The 25135-nt window shown below is 45.4% G+C and overlaps 1 protein-coding gene across 1 annotated transcript in view; it reads right to left on the bottom strand.

The window, feature by feature from the left end:
• The window catches only part of LOC119659029, a 195791-nt gene that overhangs the window by 85527 nt on the left and 85129 nt on the right, over positions 1 to 25135 (bottom strand). The window lies entirely within an intron of this gene.

Here is a 25135-nt window from a genome sequence, read left to right on the forward strand (position 1 = left end):
GGTTAAGATTCCAAAAATGGTATCCGTTCGAAGTGTAACAATTTGAGGAGTATCTTCGTGCTCACTTCCGTCACTAAGATAATATCTAAAATAATCCTGGAACGCATCAAAAAACATCTCGAAAACTGGATCGACAGAAAGCAAGCAGGATCCACCTGCATTGACCACATCAATACCCTACCCATAATTTTGGAACAGTGCGCGGTGTATAGATAATAGTTGCACCTGATCTTCATCAGTTTCGAGAAAGCTTTCGACAGTGTGAGCAGGGAGTGTATCCAGCGTGGTTTACGCAGGTACGGCACTCCGTAGGAACTAGTAGCGATTATCAGGGCAAATTTCGATTGTACAAAATGTCACGTGCTGCACCGAGGTAAAATCTCGGATGATTTTAAAGTCCAAAGCAGAGTCCGTCAGGATTGCATCCTGCCACTGATATTATCTCTTCTTTTTTTCAGTGACATTCTTCATACTACCTTGTCTGGAGGACGTGTAGGAATTCAACAGACTATAACATTTTTCCCCAAACACCTCGGCGACGCTGATGACATCTGTTTGTTCACTCGCCGAGCCATGAACTTTAGGCAAATGGCTCTGAATTTGGAAAAAGAGACAAGTAGAGTTAGAGTCAAGTTGAGACTGTTCTGCGCTCCTTTCTATGTTACTAATGGGAGTAAAACGTGGAAAGTGAACCCCACTGTTACTCAAAAGCTCCAAGCCTACTGGTCGACGCAAAAGCCTAAGACCCGTAGGGATTGCGATCGGAAGGCGGAAGTGACAGTGGATAGGTCATACTCTCCCAAGATGGTCGACAGGTGGGTCGCCCCAAAAGCCTTTAGCGCAGAACACTAGAGAAGGGACTGTAGTGATCTCACTAAATCTTGGGGGAGCTCAAGCACATTTCAAGTAACCGTGAACGATAGCGCGCAGGTGTGGTTGACGCGTTATATCGCACTAAGGGGTATAACGCCGTCTGGAATCGAACCGCTGTTAATTATTTGGATTATGATACTAAATTAGAGGGTGTTTCACATTGTAGTCGGAAAGAAATCGATTAAAGCATGATGTGGGTGATCAAAGATAGTATAGGTCCCAAAGCGAAACGTGGATTGATACGCACGATGGAGCATAAACTCTAGGAAACGCCTGCTGAACCAACTACAACAGTTGGGGACCGCTGGGAGCTCTTTCTTAACAAAAAGTTGCAGACGGAAAAGGATGAAGGCGTTTCTCTCGTGCCTATAAACGGGACAAATTTTACCAACTGGTCCTCCAGGTTGTGGGTTGCATAGGGCATACACTCCTACACGGAACACAGTTTGTTACGAAGTCACGGAAGGAGCCTCGGACTGTACTGACAACACAACGACGAACCCGGCAACGGAAAATATAGGGCTGATGTAACAGCATGGCAGGAGCTACGTTGGACTAGGACCGGTTTCCGGAAGAAGAGCCACTACATGTGCTCTCAGTAGATTTGTTAGTCATCCGAAAAATGAAACCTGCTATTATCGGCTTTGAAAATATAAGCGAACGGCTGTGCACTCTGCGTTTGCGAGGCAAATTTAGAAATATAAACCTCACTAACGTTCACGTCCCTACAGAGGAGACTGCAAAGTCCGAGAAGGATACATTCTACAAGGCAGTAGAACGAGCCCCCCCCCCCCCTCGTCTGTCCCAGATATGATATCAAAATCATACTTGGGGATTTTAACAGCCAAGTAGGGAAAGAGCCCGTATTCAGGCGATACATTGGCTCCTGTAGTTTACACGAAAATACAAGTGATAACGGACTGCGGATTATTCAATTAGCAGTGTCACATGAAATGGTTGTTGGAAGTACCTGGTTTGCGCGGAAAGCGGTCCACAAACCAACGTGGATCTCTCCAGACGGGACCACTTCCAACCAAATTGATCACGTGCTGTTCGAACGCCGCCACCTTTCAGCCTTGATGAATCTCAGAACATACGGGGGGCCACTATAAACTCGGACCATTATCTCGTTGGCATGGTGCTCCGAGCTCGAATAACAACACCACCCAGAATCCCCTCTGACAATCAGGTGAGAGAAGCCATCCACAACACAGCCCTCTGCAACACCTATAAGAGGGAAATGGAGGCCGCAATAACCGCAGTCAACAGAGATCCTGGAGATCAACAAATGATCTTCACAATCAACTGAAGAACGTCATCATAAACACGGCCACTAACATACTTGGCCTCAGCCGCAAGAAAAGTCGGAACAGCTGGTTCGACGATGAATATAAGCTAGCAACGGAACGGAAGAATGCCGCATACCGAGTAATGTTGCATTCCCAAAGAACGCGGGCACGCGCGGAGACTTATCACGAACTCCGGCGAGTGGAGAAGCGACTTCACTGACGGAAAAGGAAGCCCGGGGGAGAACCAACAGGTCTGTGAACTCGAAAAGTACAGGAAGCAACCGCACCTCGCGCGGAAGTTTTACCAACAAGTCAGCAGGATGAAGCCTTACACACCTCGATTTTCATCCTGCCGAGACAAAGAGGGAAATTTGATTTCCGACAGAATGGGCGTATTGGTGCGATGAATTGAGTATTTTGATGAACTGCTCAACAATCAGGAGGAGCCGCCAACTAAACACGACGAACAAATGCTGCCACCACCAAGTATGGAAGAAACAGTCCGTGCAATTCATCAGTTTAAAAACCACAAGTCGCCAAGAGCCGATGGAATTACAGCCGAATTGGTCAAATATGGAGGCGACCAATTACACTAAGCGCTTCATCAATTGATGCTCAAGATGTGGAATAACGAAACAAGGCGTGATGACCTGCAACGAGGCATTATCTATCCTACAATAAATAAACATAAAGGGGAAGATATCACACAGTGCAACACTTTGTTGAGTACCATCTATAAGATATTCTCCACTATCTAGGCTAGGCCGAATAGCCCCATACGTCCAGCGCATCATTGGTCCATATTAAAGAGGCTTCACTCCAGCAAATCAGCAACAGATCAGATTTTCTCACTGCAGCAAGCAATGGAAAAACTGTTGGAATATGACCATCAGTAATACCAACCAAGACAAAATATATGGTGGCAACGTCAGCACCAAAAACCAACCAACCAACAACATCAGAAAGCACTGGTCAAACTGGAAGAATAAGGATAAGAATCTAAAACTTTGAGACCGTTGATAATTTCTCCTATCTAGGGTCGCAAACCACAACCGATAACAGCTATGACGATGAAATCCGCGCACAGTTGTTGGCAATCAACAGAGCCCATTCCGGCTTACAAAACTGTTCCGCTCGAAACGTCTCTCCACAGGGTCAAAGTGTTTACTGTACAAGACAACGATCTTGCCAGCCCTTATGTTTTCCTCGGAGACTTAGGTTCTAAGTAAGAGAGATTACGAACTCTTGGCTCTCTCGGAAGTTCGTTATTGAGGTTATTAAGTTGGCACTATAGGAGGTAGTACAGGGGCCCAATTGGGTGAATATTTGCAGGGAATCTATATGAATGCTCCTTAAGTAATATCATGCCTTTGTCTATGACCTTAGAAGGAGGCCCTCAAATTCTTGCAAACAAATAATTTTCCAAAATTGACAGGACCTTATATCTTTTTCTTTTTGGTCCACAGAGGATTAGAACCCATTTTTCGTCTTTGAAAATCTAAAATATTTCAACCCTTCACTGAAAAGTGAATCCTATTCTTTAAAAACTTTCCACCCACCTAAAGACAAAGAATTTCAAATGGTGGCCTGAAGGCATGACAGGATAATGTAAAATCGATGTTTTTATATATTACAAAAACCCATTGCCACAGTTCATGTACAAACATACTCCCTAATGAGCGTATTGGAGTATCCATAAACTTCTTCCTGATTAATTTCGAAACAAAATTTCCCTAATTAATTTACCAAATAGTCAATCTTTCCCCAGAGCCGCTAGCATATGGCTTTGACTACTATAATATGATTACAAACCAACATTCACTTCTAATACACTGAAAATGTCCTCCTTTCCTTGAGTTGTTAGATAGTCGAATTTAGGCTCATTATTTTTATTCTACCAAGAAGCCAATTAGCATATCGCTGCCTAATGTAAACCGTGGTTTACATAATGACCCTCATTTATCACAGCGACAATAATCTAACCTCATAATAATAGGTACGCCTTGCGATGCAACTTCTGCCGAGTCAAGATATAGACAACAATCCAAATCCTTAATAAAGGAAACACTAGTCCAGTCCAAGGAGTATATACCAAGCAAAAGGCTCGAACTTGCTCGAAGCAATACTTTAAAAACGTGTCGTGCCCCAAGCGTGCGTAGTTCTGTAAGGCATCAACACTTCCTGGTATCGCAAATTTCCTTTTTTCGTTCTCATCCTTTCTGCTTCCCAGCTACGACCGCTCCTCTGAATTCGCATCGAACATTTAGTAATATTCCATGAAAATTTGTTGGTTCGTGTCATTGTTGCTGGTATTGAGTTCCTGTAGCTCGGGGACTATATCAAATTTCCGCGTATCTATCTCTCTCGCACGCCGACACGTGTATGAACCCTGACCTGACATAACATGAGGATTTCATCCCCCCGCAGCGATGCACACAGATGGGGGGACAACTTTTGCATAATAAAGATAAGAACCCTCCTCAGGACGGCAGAAAAGCTTTCAAGAACACTTCAGACGCCGCACATGGCTCTAGTGCTAGTGTGAGTGCATAGAAGCTTAGCAGAGAACATATAGGCATGCCTATGAGGAGTTTATCCTTGCTGGAGTTTAGGGTGAGGGATTTTAAGGATTTTCCAGAGCTTGTAAACACTGGGTACTGCGTAGAAAGGAACGAGTATCTAATTAATAAATGAAAAGCTGAGATTCATTTGAATTTTTCTTGTTCAGTTTTGTTTGTATTGTTCGGCGGAAAAATCTCGTCAGTGAGTCGGGATAACTGAAATATTATAGACGTTCTGAATTTACATTACTTTAGACCTATATATGTATACCATATATCCTTCGAAGCTATACGTGCTTAAGCAGGATTGGGTTTCCAAAGCCGAAGGCTAAGATCGATTCCCATCATTCGTGAAACGATTACAATAGATTCTGAAACTTGAAGCCAAATACCTGACAGTCGCTTATTGTCACTGATCTATCATATATCCTGTCACATCAGAAATTACGGCCACATTAGCTCAATTCAAGCGCCCCGTCGAAAGGTCGTTCACTTTCTTTTCCAATAGAAAGTTTCAGAAATTGGGTCCGTTGGACGCTAAAAATTAAAAGAGCGGACAGTAAATACTGGAATGCTTCGTTGTCGGGGTTAAGGGAAAGAAATCCATGACGAATTGCATTCTCGGCCTTATTTTTTTCTAGCTTCAGGCACCTCGGGACTCCATGAGGCTATGGAGGGGTATCCATTTTCACTGCCCATACTTAATCCTTTAGGATTGAAGATGAGAGAGATAAGAATGGGTTTGAACTATTGGAAGGACTCTAGAGGCAATTGACACTTGTGTCTTTTCAGTCTCCAGCCTGATTTTGTCCTCTCATTAAAAAAAAAAAGATTTTGAATCCGCACAACTCCATTTTGGATTTATTTCGTCTTTTAATATACTTCAACAGCCACAACCCATCTCATAATTTTTGCTTGTTATGCGACTGAGAGATATAGTCAACTTCCGAGTGCGGGGCCATGACCGAGGAGATGGCTTCGTTTAAGTTCGTCGTAAGGAAGTGACTTTCTTCAGCGTTTACCTCACACTAAACGAAAGTTTTAATTGCAGGAGATTTTAACGTCAGAGCTCTGGAATGGGACATACCTCAACCACATACTTGAGACACACAACATGACAGACATTATTGTCCTAAATATTGGTAACAACCCGATATTCCGACACCCTGGCTGGCAGGGCATTATCCCTAGCCTGGTCATTGCGACGGAGTCCTTAGTGTCAGCCTTGCAACGATGATGAGTACTAACAGATTCCCACCGCTCCACCCTCCGCAGAAGGCGAACAGAAACTCAATAGCAGGATCATTAAGTCCAAACTTGATCCACTCCTGCTACCATCCAACAGCACGGTTTCCAGCGACACCATCGACCGAACAGATCGCAACTCGTCCCCCCAACTACCGTTACCTACCTACAGTTACTGCCCCTCTCATCTCCCCTCTCCCGAATGATATCCTTCGTCGGAAACTATTTAGAAATAGATATTATCCGCAGCCCCCTCACCTCAGTGCTTCCCTGACGCACACCACCTTGACCGATCAATCCGCCAAGAAATGTTAACCCTATAAATAGACTACCTACACAAACACCTCTTTAACATCGAATTGAACACTAGCACGTTCAACGAAATCAGAAAAACTTGTTCTTGCCTCGACAAAACAACACAATAAACCCCAATCCTTCCCCAAACAATTTCCCTACCAGAAAAGGCTAACATCCTAGCAAATCATTGCAAGTACACCATTGCACATTGCACATCTGCGACCAAGTTTTCGAAACTGAGGTCAGCGAATAACTTTCCCAACTTCAATGAATCCAATTTTTCGACTATGTTCAAACTACAGAAAATCTCTCCACCCACCCCCTCGATCACCCGGATTGTCGGGAAAATATCCCACCTATCCATTTTGTCACACCGAACATCACCTCAAGGTCGATCGTGGCGTCCAAAAACAAAAAATCCGTAGGTCCTTACAAAATTCCATTCATAATTCTCAAAAAATGTGTTCCAAGCATTCCCAACTTCCTTTTCTCAATTACCAACCACTGCCTCCTCAGCACCCATTGCCCTACTGATTGAAAGAGTGCTCGTTCAAACTCCCATTCCCCCGATAGCTACACGTCTATCTCTAACCTTTCTTCCTCTGCCAAGATCTTTGAGCGAACCATTAAAAGTCCATTATCAATGAGCACTGTGATCTTAATCTTAAGTCAACATCAAACAAAACCTTTCATCCCCAAACATATGGCCAGCAGGCATTCTCCAAAGTTCAGTCCTTTTAGCCACTTATTTTCTTCATTGACCGCTGGACTTTCTAAACTTCTCACCCTAATCCCATTAAAATTCTACAATACGCGAATAACCTGACCTTAATATTTCCCTCGAAGAAACTCATTCTTCTAAACCAATGGTTTCCCAAGAGGCTTCGCCTGAAAAAACAGTAGATCCTCTGTCAGCGCTCCAGGATATACAAGAAGGAAGACCATTCCAAACATATCACCAACCAAATCCTATAAGGTTCCTGTCAAACCCCTCGAGGTGACAAACGGTTAATCCCAATGTTCTGGCGTCCGATAAACAAACAGCTACTGAGTGGAAGTCACCTGTGTACTGGTCAACGCCTAAATTTCAGATCTACGAAGGAACTGCCTCAAACTTCTGTGGATGGCTAACATGCAAGAGGCTAACTTAAGGTAACCCTTAGATCCGCAGAATACAAGACAGAGAGAGAAAGAAGAATCAACTGCATTAACCCTCGAGTAAAAGCTGGTTAATAAAAAACTCGGTGCCCATCGGTCACCGTTCCAAGGACGCAGTGAAGATGAAAGAAATCCAAAAGATACTTTTTCTGTCCGCCCGTTACAAGCTGACGTTGTCGATGAGAGGAAGAATAATAAAGAATACCCGCTCTCCAATGTAAAGGAACTCCAAAAGGTGGCCTTATCCATGAAGTACAAAAAAACCCCAGGTACAGGTGGTGTTCCCAGCGAAGTGCTAAACCTTGTATTCAAGTAACAGTCGGACTTACTATTCAGCGCGTTCAATGTATGATTGATAGCGGGTATTCCCTCCCCCGACGTCAGCGCAAGGTCTTTCAGTATGTTTAGCACAGCGGGAATGATTATCGGTGCAATACGTACTGCGGAGGACTTTTCACCAAAGCAATATGGTTTTAAAACATGGAAATCCACAATTGATGTGACTGAGGAAGTGGTCCAGGGGGTGTGACCGGCTGAGCCACACAATCGCCACTGTCGTCGAGTGGTGATCCGTATGACTCTAGATGTAAGAAACGCCTTCAATTCTGCGAGGTGGTGCAAAGTGGGCGAATCGAAACCAGTAGAGCTCATCTGGGCTTACATGGCTTAAAGGATATCAGCTCAACCAGAAGAACTACAACATTTGACTACCACTATCGAAACAAAGAAGAAGAAGAAAGCCATTAATGAGATGCAACACCAATGCAAGCGTACGCTTTGCGGAGGCTCGGAATTCGACGAAAGAGATCAATCACTTCTCCACTTTAGTATCAACACAAACCTGTCCGTGTGCAACAGGGGCAGTACACGAACCGTCGACTTCACCAGCTCGGAGAACTATGACGGAGATTGCCTGACCAGAGATCCATCTTACATCATAGATGGATACTTCTCAGTCTAAGTTTGAAGATAGGCCCAACCTTAGGAAGCTGGCCAGGGAGGTCTTCAACATCTACTGCGGGCTCATGGGCACAGGCAAAGACCCCCGAATTCCACCTTCCACGTCTAGATGGACAAAGATTGCTTCTTTCCTCCAATGTAAACTTTCTGAGTGTGATCCTGGACCCTAAGTTAAATTGGAAACTAAAACAAAAACCTGAAGATATAGCCTACTCTGTCTGTAAGAAGATTAAAGATCTTCGACAGAAGATGGCTGTTTGGATGAACACAGCCATAGTTTGCCCCATCATAACGTCATGTTCTATCATGTGGTGGCAAGCGCGGAGCAACAAGTACAATAGGTGCTTACTAGGGCTCTGCAGTCCTGTCCGACAGATGCCCCAATATACTGCTTCACCGCTTCCCCCTGGACCTTCGCATTGAATACGTTGTAGCCAAACACTGCTGCCAGACCAGATGAGTCTAGATGTTACAAGGCGAAACACTACGGCATTCCCAACAGACTACGCTACCTTTCTAACCAGGGCAGAGTGGAAAACCGGCACCATTTGGCGAGATTATGACACAATATTCTCACCGACGGATCAAAGGTGGACTCGGTGTATTAATTTTCTCGGATACACACAACGTGCCCGGTTATATGTTCTTCGAGGATTCGCCAGGCCGAAGTACTGGCGATACTCGAAACATGTCGATGGATTTATACTGAATGGTAATATCCTCCAGGCTGGTGGGGCAGTGCAGGAGTGCGATGAATAGCCTGAGCAGTATGCACAGTCACTCTTATCTAAGTTTCCAATCATAAGAACATAGAGGAGAATGATCGGAATGACAGATTGGCCAGACGGGGTTTGCTCTTAGAAGTGCTCGGTGCACGCAGTTTGCATCACGCATGCTGCTTTCAGGGCTGAAATCAACTCACACTCCTTAACAGCCACTGACTTCAGATCGAGGAGGTTCATCAGCTGCGCCAAACTAAGGAGGATCTGGCCCGCCTATCACAACCCTCGATCTCGAGAGTTTGTTGACCAAATGCGTGCAAATATGTACAGAATTATGACAGTCTGCACAGAGCATTGCCGAAGCTGCAGAAAGGAGGGACTTCCTTTGCGATTGACCAGTTTTAGCTGGAACCAGGCTGCAACTATTTAAGGACCTTAAAGAGATCTCTAGCTGCAGGGCGAGAGAACAGTTATCGGTAGTGAAGGCTAAGGGCTTGCTCTGCTCTCTCAGCAGTCATTGTCTTAAGAACTCGATACATCAAAACGACGCACCATAGTGCTACTTGGCATCCTCGGAACGGCCAGCGATACCTATCTGCCTACCTAGATGAGATTTCTGACACAAAGGGGAAGATACTTTCTATTGACAGTAGGATTATGATAGGGAAATATTACATCATTGACCATACATTGTCCGAGTGCACAGCCTTGTCATGAGGTTAGTTAAGTATCAAATGGCCAGTAACCTACATCTATCTAAAATTTAGAAGTTGCCGCTATCTGGATGGGTGAAACGACCATGATGATGGTAGCTTGCTTTTATTTTCCTCTCCGACCGGACGACATATATTTTAAACAGCTCGCCAGTGAATATTAGTGAAACCGCCACCAAATGAGCCATTTTCTCCAGAGCAAGTCAACTTGCGAACCACGTTTTGGAAGGCTATAGAATCTGACTGACGAAGGAAACATTGAAGCAGATCGACGATAAACAAAGTTGAAAATTTACAAGGATGCTAGCGGGGAAGCAAAGAAAGCGATCGCTGTTACCCGAGCGGACCACCACAAACCTCTTTACGGTAAAATGGACACTGGAAGGAAGATCAATTTATCAAAAGCCGACAGCCCAATTAACGCTGTGGAGTGCCATTTTAGTGCCACAAACTCCAAAGACCGTGACTGCTGTTATGAGAGCACAAGGCGGGGACTAGCCGACTCAGATCTTCATAGCCAGCCCGTAGCATTCACGAAGGAAAGCAGCTAGAAATCTCTCTGAGGTCCTCAAAGAATAACGCAATCGCAAAGGAAGCGCCCCTTCTCCGTAGATTCAGCAATTGTGGGGTATGCCGAGCCTGGCGGCATGGTCGCCTATGGGCCAGTATGCAATTGCACGCGTCTGGCAAAAGAGCTCTCGTGATTGGGTTTTGTTATAAGCGGGCCGAATCCTTCTTCACTTGAGACAGATGATGAGCCTTCGCCACCTGAGGTCCGCGCCGCTAAGCGGTGCAAGTATACAGCCCTTGACAGTTCCTAACCAGACACCGACAATACACGCCGGGAACCCAGAGGAGGATGACCTTGAGCATGCCGTCCAAACTATTCAGCGCATTTCTGCACTACCTCACCAACCTGGAGGATGTCGTCGCTGAGTACAAGGCTGCTTGGTAGTCGGTCAGAATGGCTATGTTACGCTTTGTGCTCGGATCCTACCCCAGCCATCGACAAGCTTCAAGTATTGCCGGTACTTTCACTTGGAATACACGGGCGAAACCGAGAAGACCGTACGACTCGCATACACTGTATGTATTCAAGAAAACCTCCACACCAACTCCGGACCATGCTAAATCCGTCGGTGAAGAATAACGAAAAGGCCTAGGAGGGGGAGATGCAGAAATACATTGAGAGCATCTGCCAGGCAGGACTGCAGAACCCCACTTATGCAGCTCTTTGAATCCTATTTACTTTCTTTCTATTGTACTTTTTGCTCAAAGCCTGCCACCATACAATCGAGCCGTACGTTAAGATTGGACGAACCACTGCTGTGTACATTCAGAGGACCATCCTCGCCGGAGACCCCATTTCTTTGCACAGGTTCTCTTGCAGGCATAGAAGGCTATACAGGCCTTCTTAACCCTCAGTTCTATATTCAACATCCATTTTAGCTTTGAATGCAATATTACACCCAGATACTTTACATTGGAGGAAAGAATCTTTGTTCATTCAGCCGCGGTGGGCAGAATTCAGGTACCTTTGTCTTGATGGTGAATAGCATCAGTTCCGTTTTTGTTGCGTTTATGCCGAGTCCCCATTTTGCGGCCCACATACACACCTTTTCTAACGCTCTTTCCATTATATCGTTCGTCGGAATCACTATCACCTTCACCGCGTTGCTGTCCAATATTCGCAAAATTTTATCCATCACTATTAACAAGAGCGCCGGAGAGATGGCGCCACCCTGGGGCGTGCTTCTGCTCACAGATCTGATCAAGCGGTTGCCTCCCAGATCCGACTGGATTATCCTGGTTCTTTGCATGGATATAATCCAATGCGTAAGATAGCCCTCCAATCCAATACTGGCCAAGGCTTTCTTGATGGTGTTGGTACTAACGTTATTGAATCTTCCCTCTATATCCAAGAAGGCAGTTAGGGTATACTATTTGTACTGCAGTGACCATTCAACCGTGCCAATTACCTCCTGCAGGGCGATTTCTGCGGATTTGCTTTTGAGGTAGGCATGCTGGGACGCGCTCTAGGGTCTTCAACGCGAAAAAAGTGAGACCAATCATAGCCGCGCCTGCCAGCTTTCGTTATGAAAACCACTCATGTGCATCTCGAAGACCGTGGAACGTATCCTAAAGGGATACAGCTCCAGTAAATCTCGACGAGCCACGGCGCAATCCTCTCATCTTGTAGCATCACTGGCATTATTCAATCCCATCCCAGAGATTTATTTGCGGAGAATTTGTTTATAGCCCAGCCGACCTTATTCTCGATAAACACCGATTTGATAGTCTCACCCGGCTGGGGTGGCTGCAAACCCTCCAAGCAAAACTTCGACTCACAGTCCTCCTCGCTAGCGGGAAAGTGCGACTGAATCAGCAGCTCCAAGGTTTCACCAGAAGATTCCGTCCAGAAGTCTTCCGACTTTTTAAGAAAGGATGGGCTCCTATGTTCCTTGAATAGAATGTCACTGAGCCTTGCGGATTCACTGGTGCTCTCGATGTTCTTACATCGCGGAAATACTTCGAGCAGATTCCAACGGAAAAATTTCCTCATCCACTACTTCCGCAAACACTGGCCACATTTGAAGCAATTCTATCTGTCAACGAGATACAAGTTAAACACCACCTGACTGATTAGCAAGCCCGATCATTCCAATATGACAAAGAAAATCAGTCTAGCAAAATTTTCAAATTACCGTTCGCGTTAATTGTTATGCCATACAATCAAAATTTTTCAAATCGTTCTCGTCAAACACATTCGCGATATCATTCACATTACCGTGAACCAAATCAGGTTTTTTCAAGAATTGCGCAGCTAACAACGCAATAAACGTTGCGTGGTTACTCATGGAAAAACATCCCTCCGTGCTCGAAATGGCATCCTCGAGAGCATCAAGCCGGCGGCAAAAGTCCGGCATCGTCCCGCTGCGGTTCGGGGGAATCCCAGTGTGTCCCGACTTGTACCGATCATTTCCAGTTCGCTCTTCACCAAGAGACTTTCTCAAGGCTACTTCCTAGGACGCAGGTATACTGCCAGCTCGGGGGTCAGAACTACTTACTGGAGCACCTCGGGGACATCACACTCCGTATCGTAAGCGACCCTTTAAAGGTCGCTGACGACCCCTGGGGGGTATAGTCGTATTGTTGCCGGACGCACTGTTGAACAGGCGCAAAGCAGACTTGGCATATTGATGCGACGGGTAAGCGGATGGATGACTGCTCACGGTTTCAACCTTGCGCTGGAGAAAACCGAAGTAGTCATCCTGACCAGAAGGAGAATCCCGACCTTGCGTCCCATATCGATCGGCGAGTTGACTATAGAGTCAAAACCAGCGGTTAAATACCTTGGTTTAATGCTCGACTCGAAGATGAGCTTCTTCGAGCAAATCAAAGCAGCCGCGGACAGGGCTGCAGCAGGAGTCGCGGCCTTGAGTCGGCTAATGGCGAATGTCGGCCTACTAGGAGACGTCTCCTCATGGGAGCAACGCAGTCCGTCCTTCTCTATGGTGCGGAGGTATGGGCTGATGCCCTTGACAAGGAGGTGCATCGTAAACGCCTAGCTCAAGTGCAGAGGCGGGGAGCTTTGCGAGTGGCGTCTGCTTATCGCACTGTCTCCGAACCGGCTGTGATGATGATTGCGGGAGTGATCCCCGTTGCCCTCCTTGCCAAGGAGCGCAAAGCTATCTATCGCCGTAAGGGCGAAAACTTAAGAGAGGTGGTTGCCCGTGAAGAACGTCAACGCACCCTTAACGAGTGGCAAGTTTCTTGGCAAAATGAGCCAAGGGGCAAGTGGACTGCGCGGCTCATCGACAAATTAGACCCGTGGTTGAACAGAAAGCACGGTGAGATTGATTACTTCCTTACCCAACTTCTAAGTGGGCATGGAGGTTTTCAGTCTTACCTGCACAGGGTTGGGAAGGCGCGATCTCCTGATTGTGTGTTCTGCAATAGAGTGCCGGATGACGCTGAACACACCTTTTTCTCTTGCGAGAGGTGGGATGGCCTCCGCCAGCAGCTTTATGCAGACACAGGGGAGCTCTCTCCAGACAACATTGTCAGAGAAATGCTGAAGAGCGCTGGCAGCTGGAATCGTATTGCGCATTATGTTCGGGCTCTTCTTACTACGAAGAAGATTGAACTCGACCGGCAGAGGGATCGGACGATAAGGGGTTCCCTGAACTAGCAACTCCCTTCCTCCCCTCCCCTCCTGTTGGTGAAAGGAATTCCCTGACTTGTCAAACGGTTCCAGGCTAGTTCTCTGATGACAGGGAGGTGTTTAGTTGGTAGTCCGCCAGCGTACTGTTGCGGGAATCCAAAAAAAAAAAAAAAATAGTCGTATTGGAAGGGCCAGTTACGTGATCAAAATGAAACGAAAAATAAAGAGAAAAGCAGAAAAAACTCGAATAAGGAGCCAAAATAGATTGGAACGTTGAAAATGCTGGTTTTGATATACCTGTTGGGTACATCGCTTCATCTTTGCCAGATAATTAGAAAACCGAAAGAAGCAGCTAGGAGTATTCAAACGAAATCAATCAACTAATAATCCTAGGATGCATACATATAAACACCTACACCTGACTCCCAAAACTCTGTCTAGCAATCACTGTTCCACTGCTAACATCTACGGAACCCTTGGGCAAACCATTTCAATTTCTAACATTTTTCTCTTACATTTTCCAGCTTTTTCCCGCACCATTCCAGAAAAAGCTAAATTCCGTATTTGCATAAAACATTTTGTTGGTGAAGCAGCAAAACGAGCTGTAAGGTCGAGAAAATAGAATAAAATTCCAGGAACACGTTCTTGAAGGCAGCTTGGCTTGAACCCGCATGTGTTTTATGGCGGTTGAGCAAGAATAATATGTATCAACAACAATCTCGAGATATTATCTTTCATGTCGCTCGGAATATTGCCTCTATAAATATTTATATGTTGGCTTCCTCAATGTCCTTATTAATACTCGGCACATGCATGTCACCACTCTGTGGGCCTCACACTTTCCAAGTCGTGGACAGAAAATCCTCCCGTCTTTATTGGCTCTGAAAGGGGATCATCTGTTTGGCTTGTGTAATTAGCAGCCTGTCAACGGAGGATAATCTATTGGCAGAGCGGATTATTAATACCAACAGCAACATGCATACATTTCAATGCATGTCGCCCCGCGGAATTGTGCAACCAACAGAGCATGACCTAATCCACAATAATTATGATGATGTATCGTTATGCAATTGAAACTCGCTCAAGGAATGCTCAAAGAGGGTATGGGATCGTCGGAAATGACGGGGCAATTAGCTCGCAGCTATCGGTATCAGCCTGTGGGTGGGAAGACATTAGCACTTTGCCGTTTTTAAAGCAAAGTCAATATGGTGCCATGTCGGTGGGAGCGACTTGCGTCAGTCGTGGGCAAATTTAACTAAAGAGAACATGAAGTGTTTACGTGACATCCTGGTGGTTACAAGAATGCGATATTATTAGAGATAATATGTTTGGTTTGTAATTAGTTTTAAATTAATAAAAGTCTACATTTTTAATATCTTATGCAGTTTGAATTTATAGCAGAGCTTATTGGCGTGTAATGATGTATGCATTTTAATTGAAACTACTTTCCACGGAGCTTACCTCATTATAAAAATATGCGTGCATTCATATCTTAGAAAACAAAAATAAAGGAGTACAGTTGGTTCCAGTAAAGTATTGAAGAAACTCGAATCTCAAAGATCAAAGGTTAAGGTCAGCCGCTATCTCCATAAATACGCATACCGACTCCATTTTTCTCCCGAAAGCTGCCTCAATTGCTTCCCACTGAATCTCAGCTCCCGATGAACTGCTATTCTTTAATTCTTTAATTTGAATTTTATTAGGATAGGTTCACTCAAAAATGTAGTACTATCCGAGTAAACTATAAGTGGACACATGTCCATCGCACATTATCCTTTTCCCGCTCCAGACCCATTTGACCAAGGCCCATAACTTGGTGGAAAGAAAGTAAATGTCATTAGCGTAGTCGAGGTGTTTGAAGAGAGATGATATAATCACGTCCTCGATCCAAGGAAACACAAAGAACGTCATTGATAACCAAGATACAACCCTGCGGACTCCATTTTGCCTTCCAATTCCTCTGAGACTCTACCTCGATGTAACAGATGACGTTTAACCCTGCCATCATATGTCGCTCTGCTTATTGCTACTAGTTTATCCGGAATGCCTCTCCTATCCTTTGGTCTGAACATTTCAAATACGCTCCCTGGTCAAGATGTCAAAAGCTTTCTCGGAAGCAATGAAAAGCAAGTGGTGGTCGACCCACAACCTGCTACTATACCGTGTTAAGGCGGTGAGCATATTAGAACCCAGAACAGGAACCAGGTTGCTTTTTGTCGACCAAGATTTCGAGGTGTTCTTCTTCGCGACAGAAGGAAACACGCAAATATCCCCAAAAGTTCTCACACGCAAGACAGGTGCCCTTCTTCGGAATCTTCTTCCACTCATTAAGAAAGATCTCGGATTGCTAGGATTTCCAAATAGAGGCAGTAGCAATTCAGCAGAGATTGTAGGTGCTATACGGAATAATTCCGCGGGGAAACCCAGCGACTTTACTCCTTTTGAGTGCGTTATTGGCAGAGGTAATTTCGATTCTGCGGCGAAGGTAAGTGAGCATCAAATGGTCCTGATCCCTTATGTACATTCAGAAAGCAACTCCTAAATCTACAGCTAATCGCAATGTGACCGATTTGATTAAATGTTCGTAGTCAGTCTGTCGAAGCCCTGTGGTATGCCCTGTTAGGAACTAGAGAAGGCGGTCCTGTCCATGGCACACAAAAGAGCACCAGGACCGGATGGTATTCCCAATGCAGTAATGAAACTCCTATGTAAACACAAACTGAATTTGCTAGTCAACGCCTTTTAGAGCTTGGCGATCCACAATTGATGCGGTTGAGGCGGTGGTCCAAGTGGTAAAACTGGCTGAGGCACACAGCGCCATTGTCGGCGATTGGTGCTCCTTGTGACCCTCATACGAAACGCCTTCAATTCTGATGCGATATGTTCAAGGCACTGGAAAATGGTTTCCACACTCCTGACTAATTGCGAATATTGAGTGATTATTTAAAGGACCGTGCCCTAATCTACGAGACCCCCCAAAGACAACGCAGAATGAAGGTGACATCAGGGGCGGTTCAGGGATCTACCCTTGGTCCGCCTTATACGATAGTCTTCCACGATTTGAGATTCTTAATGAATCACATCTGGTCGGGTACGCGAATGATGTTGCGGCACTGGTTACCGCACGCAGGGTTGCGGATCGCAAAAGTAAGCAGATGGATAGCTGAGCATAGATTCTCGTTATGCTTATGAAGGAGAGGGTTCCCACAGTCATCCATATTCAAGCGGGTAAAATCATAGTCTTGTTGAAATACCTCGACATTATTATAGACACAGAATCGCAACACCGCATACAAAGCTGCGGCTATAATATTTGCGATTTGCTGGCTGATGCACAATGTCGGAGTTGTCTTTAGTTCAGTCCGCCCTCCTCTACGGTTCCGAAGTATGGGGCAACTCCCTCAATAAGGAAATGGTGCCGTAAGCGCCTAGCGTAAATACAAAGACGAGGGGCTCTGCGAGTTGTGGCTGACTATCGTACCGTCGCCAGCTGTAATGGTGATTGCAGGAGTTATTCTAATCGCTCCACATGCTGCCAAGCCGAAGATTACATATCTCAGAAAAGGCGATGAAAATAAGGAAGCTTTCGCTTGTGAAAAGAGAGCTCGTACGATCTATGTATGGTAGCAATCTTGGGAAAGAAAATCGAGAGGTAGATCGGTAGACCGCGTATCTCATAAAAGACGTGCGGCCTGGTCCAATCGCAAGCACGCTAAAATTGACTAATACCTAACCCAGCTGCACAGCGGACAAGAATATTTTCAATCTTACCTGCACACAATCGGAAAATCACGTTTGTCCGACTGCAATTATTGCAAGGACGTGGTGGATGATGCCTGCCTCACCCTTTTCTTCTGGAAAGGTGTCTTGCGTCCACGGACCGCATAATTTAGCCATGCTGCAGAGCGAGGAGACGTTGAACCGAATGGCAAATTATACTCTAGGGATTCTTAAGGCAAAAAAGAGGGGACGACTCACAGTGCGGAATTTACCAACCAGCAACTCAAATACTCCATGAATCCAGTAGTTTCGAAAAATTTATAATGAGGCCTTGACAGCATTCTACGGCACATCAACAGAATATGCTGCGATTAGGCCAAAGATCCCAAAAGTAAAGTTTACTTCGGGAAATGAAAACATTATTGATGCCGTTAACAAAATTCTGAGCGATCATTCAACTAGCGAGATTATTGTGACAGAGGTTCAAAGCTTGATCTACAGTTGCGGCTGCCACGGTTATTCGTCCCCGTATTCAACATCTTTGAGAGAATAATAGAAGTATGAAGTGTGAGTCCTTGAGGGTTTTACGTGAGCAGCTGTCTGGACGACTTAATCCCACGGTCTTCTTAAGACACGGATTGAATTTGTGACCACAACCAGAGCCCCGCTGTGGCAAGCAACAACGGTACCAGTCTATACCAATTGCAGGACCTACCTAAATCTCTACCGAACTAAGAAGGACGAAACCCGTGTTGAAACGCAACACCACGCCGAGGCCCGAAGGTCTCTTCTTGCTTGAACATAACCAACAACCCCCATGAAGCTCCCAACCGCAAATAACCGAGCTGTACTTACATACAACGGGAGTTCACCCGAAGTATGAGAGTCCAGAGGCTATCTCGGTTCCCATGGTACCAGTATACCCCTGGTGAGGTTTCGTGACCAATTTGCCACTTCAGATGAGTCCCCGTTCAGAATGGGGTCTGATGGCCCTGATTAGGCCTTTGGAGCATTCGCCTACTGCATCACGGCCGAGAAGTCAAAGTGAGTACAGCGTCTCCCGGTGCCACCACTATGGACGTTCTCCTCGGCCACTTGTGTTTGGTTTGGCCGACAGGCCCCCGTCTTCCTCGCCGCCACCTCTGAACACCAGAGATATGCGAAGAAAGCCTTTATCGTTCGTTTCGACTCAAACGTCTACAACCCCTCGTATAGGGACTGGCCGCACACCGCAGACCTTTGCCTATCGAAAACGGACTATGATTAGTTTCTGAAATGCGCGCACGTTTCTCGACAACGGTAGCGACGGTTCTCAGAACGCTCGTTTTCTCCGACTCGAGTGGGAACGACATAAGCTCCACATTCCGGACCTGAGCGAAGTAACATGACGGAAATCTGTAGAGTATTCTTGCGGCACTTACCGCAATGCACTTTTGTACTCTCGAAAGCCGAGTGGTGGCAGACGCGAATCCGGCGTCGGGTTATTTCTGACGGCTACAGCAGTTCCTTCTTTCTGGACCTGAAAGCCGGTTTCGGACAGACATCTCATTGCAAGATTCCGATCCAGGTTAAGGAACATCACAATTACACCGTGCTATGTACCAACTGATGAGGATATTTTCTATGAGCAATGGAACGCAGTGATATTGTGATCGTAATGGGTGATCTGATTCCCAAGGTGGGATCTGACAACACCTTACTCAGACATGTGATAACGAAACACGATCTTGGCGACCGTAACGATAATGGTGGGAGGTTTGCGGATTTCTAGAAATTCCACCGCCTCGTCATTGGTGGTACGTTGTTCGAACACAAAGCCTGCATAAGGACAATTGGGATTCAACTGATGGACACTGTGCGAGCAACCAGATCCACCAATTTGCTATCAGTAGCCGATTTAGAATGTGCGTAGCAAGAGAGTCGCTGACATTGCCCTCGATAGAGGTTCGCATAATTTGAAGGAGTTCCTTTTGCTTTTAAGGGGCCCTGCTATTGGCTATATATCTGCTGCCATTCGTTTTCCTCTAAGTCTCTGACGGAGATTTCTTGCACGAAAACCTGCAACTCACAACGACCCGATTTCTTTATTCGATCAGTAGTTTAGTTGCCTTCTGGAGAGCAATCGCCCACTACACAAAAAAGTATGTGATAAATTGAATAATCTGGGTAACTTTTTCTATGATTGTCCCTTTCATGGATATACCAAACAAGGGGCCGCGGAAAATGCATCCCCTCAGGAGTCTTCGCAGGTTGCCCGAACAGCCCTCCAGCATTCTTCGAGACCCACTTTGTTGCGCGATCCTCTCCCCTCCTAATCACCATGCAGATTGCATAATGGTCACTATCACTATCATCCTCAATACCATGCAAAACAAACCTCCTGACAAAACCAGCATTCAGCATATCTCAGGTTCACAATAAATCCTAGGCCCCTACCTGGGATCGCAACACTCTCAAGAGTCATGTCCATCTCCGCAAATATTCCAGCAGAACATTAATCCCGATTTATTAATCCCGATTACATTAATCAATGTGAGAGCCAAGAAATAATGGGCCTGCATTCCATTCATTTTTTCAACAAAACATCTGCATACCCTCTGCCTCTGAGAGACGCACAATTGCAGAAGAGCCATGGAAGACGGAGCCCTAGTTCAAACTTAAGCGATCGATCTTGCGCGTTGACTTTGGCATTTCGATATGTACAAAGAAGAAGGGAGGGGGAACGCTTGGATATCGAGATTGCGGTCCAGAAAGTTATTGATGGTAATGATTTGCAGGATTTAAATAATACGAGCTATTTGAAAGCAACTATTTCCCTTTTTCTCCCTTCGATTTTCATTGTGGCTCTACGGCATTTGTGACTGTGTTTAATCATCATGTTGACATTTGCTATTACTGATAGAAAGCAAATCTCCTTTGTCTTGACAGCACAAGTTCCTCTGCTTCTAATTTCAAGCCCAGTCAAGCCCCATTAAACATTGCAGGTTGCCAGTTAATTCAGCCTTTGGCGTGTTAAGTTTCTAATATTCAAAATAGATGTCAAAGATTATTGAGCAACTGAATACACTATAATTTATTATATCCAAGAGAGCATCAACAGAAGCTTTCGATATTTCTAGAAATAAGATTAAGGTTTCCGAAAAGATGCGGATGTCATTGAGACAACCCTGATGAAAACTCATTGTGGTCATAACTATAAAAAGTGATGGCGTCTCACTATAGTGAACTTTGAATTAATAACCCTACTCCCGTGAGAGGAGGATATGCAAGGGAAACAGGAATGTTCATGTTCTCTAGCCCCTCAAAAAATGTGGCTCTCAAAGTAGATCTATTTTGATATCAACACGCTAGGGTCTGATTTTGTACCCTTCCCCATACAGAGTAAAGAGGGTATGCAGGGAAGTAGAAGATGCTTTTACTCCAGCCTGATTGAAAAATCGGGACGGTCCCTACCTTAAAAAAATTATGACAACTCAAGACAAGGAAGAGTATTTTCATACCATCAGGACAAATTTTGAATTGGGTCTCCGGGGATGGGGTCAAAAAATTAAGCCTCCCCAAGTACGGTGGTGGGCAAAGGGTAGTATAGGTCCCAGGGCGAAACGTGGATTGGTACCCACGATGGAGCGTAAAACCTGGGAAATGCCTGCTGAACCAACACCAACAGCTTTACTACCAAACCCTATCTCCATCTCCACGTGGTGACCGCTGGGAGCTCTTTCTTAATGAAAAGCTGCAGACGGAGAAGGATGAAGGCGAATCTCCCACGCATAAAAACGGGACAAATTGTACCAACTGGTTGGGTAGGGCTGACAACCCTACACGGAAAACAACTTGTTACGAAGCCACAACAGGAGCCTCGGACTGGACGGATTACACAACGACGAACCCGGCAGCGACAACGGAATAACGATTTGCGCATTTTCTCATGGAACGTGCACTCCCTGTACAGAGATGAAGCTGATAAACAGCTAGCCGATACCCTGTCCCAATATAGAGCTGATGTAACAGCGTTACAGGAGGTGCGTTGGACAGGGACCGGTTTCCTCGAGAAGAGTCGCTACACCGTATATTATAGCGGCCATCCAGTAAACCATGTGCTCGGAGTAGGTTTCTTAGTCAGCCAAAAAATGAAACCTGCTGTTATCGGCTTTGAAAACATAAACGAACAGCTATGCACCCTACGCTTGCAAGGCAAGTTTAGAAATATAAGCCTCATTAACGTCCACGCCCCTACAGAGGAGACTGCAGAGTCGGAGAAGGATACCTTCTACGAGGCAGTAGAACGAACCCTCGAAGCCTGTCCCAAGATTGATATCAAAATCGTACTTGGGGATTTTAACAGCCAAGTAGGGAAGGAGCCCGTATTTAAGCGATACGTTGGCTACCATAGCTTACACGAAAATAGAAATGATAACGTGGTCCACAAACATACATGGAGCTCTCCAGACCGGACCACTTTCAACCAAATTGACCACGTGTTGATCGAACGCCGCCACCTCTCAGCCTTGATGAATGTCAGAACATATAGGGCCAACATAGACTCGGATCACTATCTCGTTGGCATGGTGCTCCGAGCTCGAATCACAATACCAACTAGAATCCCCTCTGACAATCGGATGAGAGTTAAAACTGAAGCCATCCACAACACAGACCTCCGCGACACCTATAAGAGGGAAATGGATGCCGCAATGACCGCAATCAACAGAGTACCTGGAGATGAAGCATCAACCAATGATCCTCACAACCACCTGAAGTACGTTATCATGGATACGGCCACAAATATACTTGGCCCCAGCCGCAAAAGGAGTCGGAACGGCTAGCTTGACAATAAATTTAAGCTCGCAACGGAACTGAAGAATGCTACACACCGAGTAATGTTGCATTTTCAAAAAACGCGGGCACGCGCAGAAACTTATCACGAACTCCGGCGAGCGGAGAAGGGACTTCACAGACGGAAAAAGGAAGCCTGGGAGAACCAACAAGTCTGTGAACTAGAAAAGTACAGGGAGCAACCGCATCAGGCGCACAAGTTTTACCAACAAGTCAGCAGGATGAAGCCTTATACACCTCGATGCTCATCCTGCCGAGACAAAGAGGGAAATCTGATTTCCAATAGAATGGGCATATTGGAGTGATGGGTTGAGTACTTTCATGAACTTCTGAACAACCAGAATATCGGCGAGTTAGAGGTCCCGCCAATTGAAGACGACGGACAAATACTGCCACCACCAAGTTTAGGAGAAACAGTCCGTGCAATTCATCGGCTAAAAAATCATAAGTTGCCAGGAGCCGATGGAATTACAGCCGAATTGGTTAAATATGGAGGCGACCAGTTACACCAAGTGGTTCATCAACTTGTGCTCAAGGTATGGGACAGCGAATCAATGCCCGACAATTGGCAACGAGGCATTATCTGTCTAATACATAAAAAGGGAGATATCACATAGTGCAGCAATTATAGAGGTATCACGTTGCTGAGTATCATCTATAAGATATTCATCGCTATCTTGCTAGGCCGGATAGCCCCATACGCCCACAACATCATTGGCCCATACCAAAGAGGCTTTACTCCAGGCAAATCAGCAACAGATCAGATTTTCTCTCTGCGGCAAGCGATGGAAAAACTGTTGAAATATGGACAACAGTTGCACCATCTGTTCATCGACTTTAAAGCCGCCTATGATAGCATAGCCAGGGTAAAACTGTACATGGCCATGAGAGAATTCGGTATCCCAACGAAATTAATAAGACTGACTAGGCTGACCTTGACCAATGTGCGAGGCCAAATAAAAGCAGCAGGATCACTCTCAACACCATTCGACATCAACAACGGCCTACGACAAGGGGATGTGCTATCATGCGTCCTCTTTAACTTGGCCCTCGAGAAAGTGATCAGTGATGCTGATGTAAATGCAAGAGGTACAATCCTCTTTAAGTCCACCCAACTACTGGCCTATGCTGACGATATCGACATCATGGGAAGAACCACCCGAGACGTACAAACTGCCTTCATCCAGATCGAGCAGGCGGTGCGAGATCTTGGGCTGCACATCAATAAAGGCAAGACAAAATATATGGTGGCACCGTCAGTACCGAAGACGAACCAACCAACAACATCAAACCGCACTGGTCAAACAGGAAGAATAAGGATAGGAGAATACAACTTTGAAACCGTTGACAATTTCTCCTATCGAGGGTCGAAAATCACAATCGATAACAGCTACGATGATGAAATCCGCGCTCGGTTGTTGTCAGCCAACAGAGCTTATTTCAGCTTACAAAGACTGTTCCGCTCGAAAGGTCTCACCATAGGGTCAAAGCTCTTACTGTACAAGACTATGATCTTGCCAGTCCTCATGTATTCTTCGGAAACTTGGGTTCTTAGCAAGAAAAATTGCGAACTCTTGGCCGCGTTCGAGAGAAGAATCCTCCGAAGAATTTTTGGCCCCCTACATGAGGATGGACGATTCCGTAGCCTACACAATGACGAAATCTATGAGCGATACCATGACCGTCAGGTTGTGGATAAAATCCGGCTCAATAGGTTACGGTGGGCGGGTCACTTAATCCGTATGGAGGAGGATGATCCCACCCGAAAAGCCTATAAGGGCAATATCTATGATAGAAAAAGAAGACGAGGCAGACCCTGCCTAAGATGGAGCGATGGCGTAGGTCAGGACGCCAGACAGCTTTTAGGGATATCGAATTGGTGGACCTCGGCGCAAAACCGGGATGTCTGGAGTTCCTTATTAAGGCAGGCCTAGACCGGATACCGGTTGTTGCGCCGTTGATGATGATGAAGTACGGAAATAAAAAAAGAAGGCTATTATTTCGTACTATCAACGTTAAAGTTGATCTTGAACTAATCAACGTGAAAGTCGTCGATCACCATTTCATTACAGACTCCTGCACAATTTCAGTTTCCAGTCTCAGTGGATACTGCAGCAATGCAAGCAAAAGTCATTAACGGAAGGCTGGTGAATACCTTAAAGGGAAATAATCCTTTTCACATGTAGCCATGAATGACGCCCATCAAAATGAAGTATTTAGTAGAATCGTCTTGGGTCTTCTAACGTATCCGCCCATACGCTATTAATGGCAAATTTGTAGGTATTGTAACATATAAAAAGTTGGCACGTTCTTAGGTAATTATCAAAGGACAATGAGGTTCGTCCCAATTGTTTCTTCTTTAGAGACCACCAAACAGCAGCAACAAATTATCAACCACGCTTAGGATCTCACCAGTACAGAATTAGCAGCCATGCAATTGAAGAAATATTACGTTAACAATGAGGAGGTTTAATTGACACGTAAAATAGATGGTGGAGGCTGCGAAACTATCGGTCCATGAGCTGATTCTGACCGCTAAGACATCGAGAAAGAAAGAAAAGAAGGAGGAAATGAAGCTTATTGAAATAAATCTAGAACT

This window comes from Hermetia illucens, chromosome 6 (genome assembly GCF_905115235.1).
Source record: "Hermetia illucens chromosome 6, iHerIll2.2.curated.20191125, whole genome shotgun sequence".
Lineage (NCBI taxonomy): Eukaryota > Metazoa > Arthropoda > Insecta > Diptera > Stratiomyidae > Hermetia > Hermetia illucens.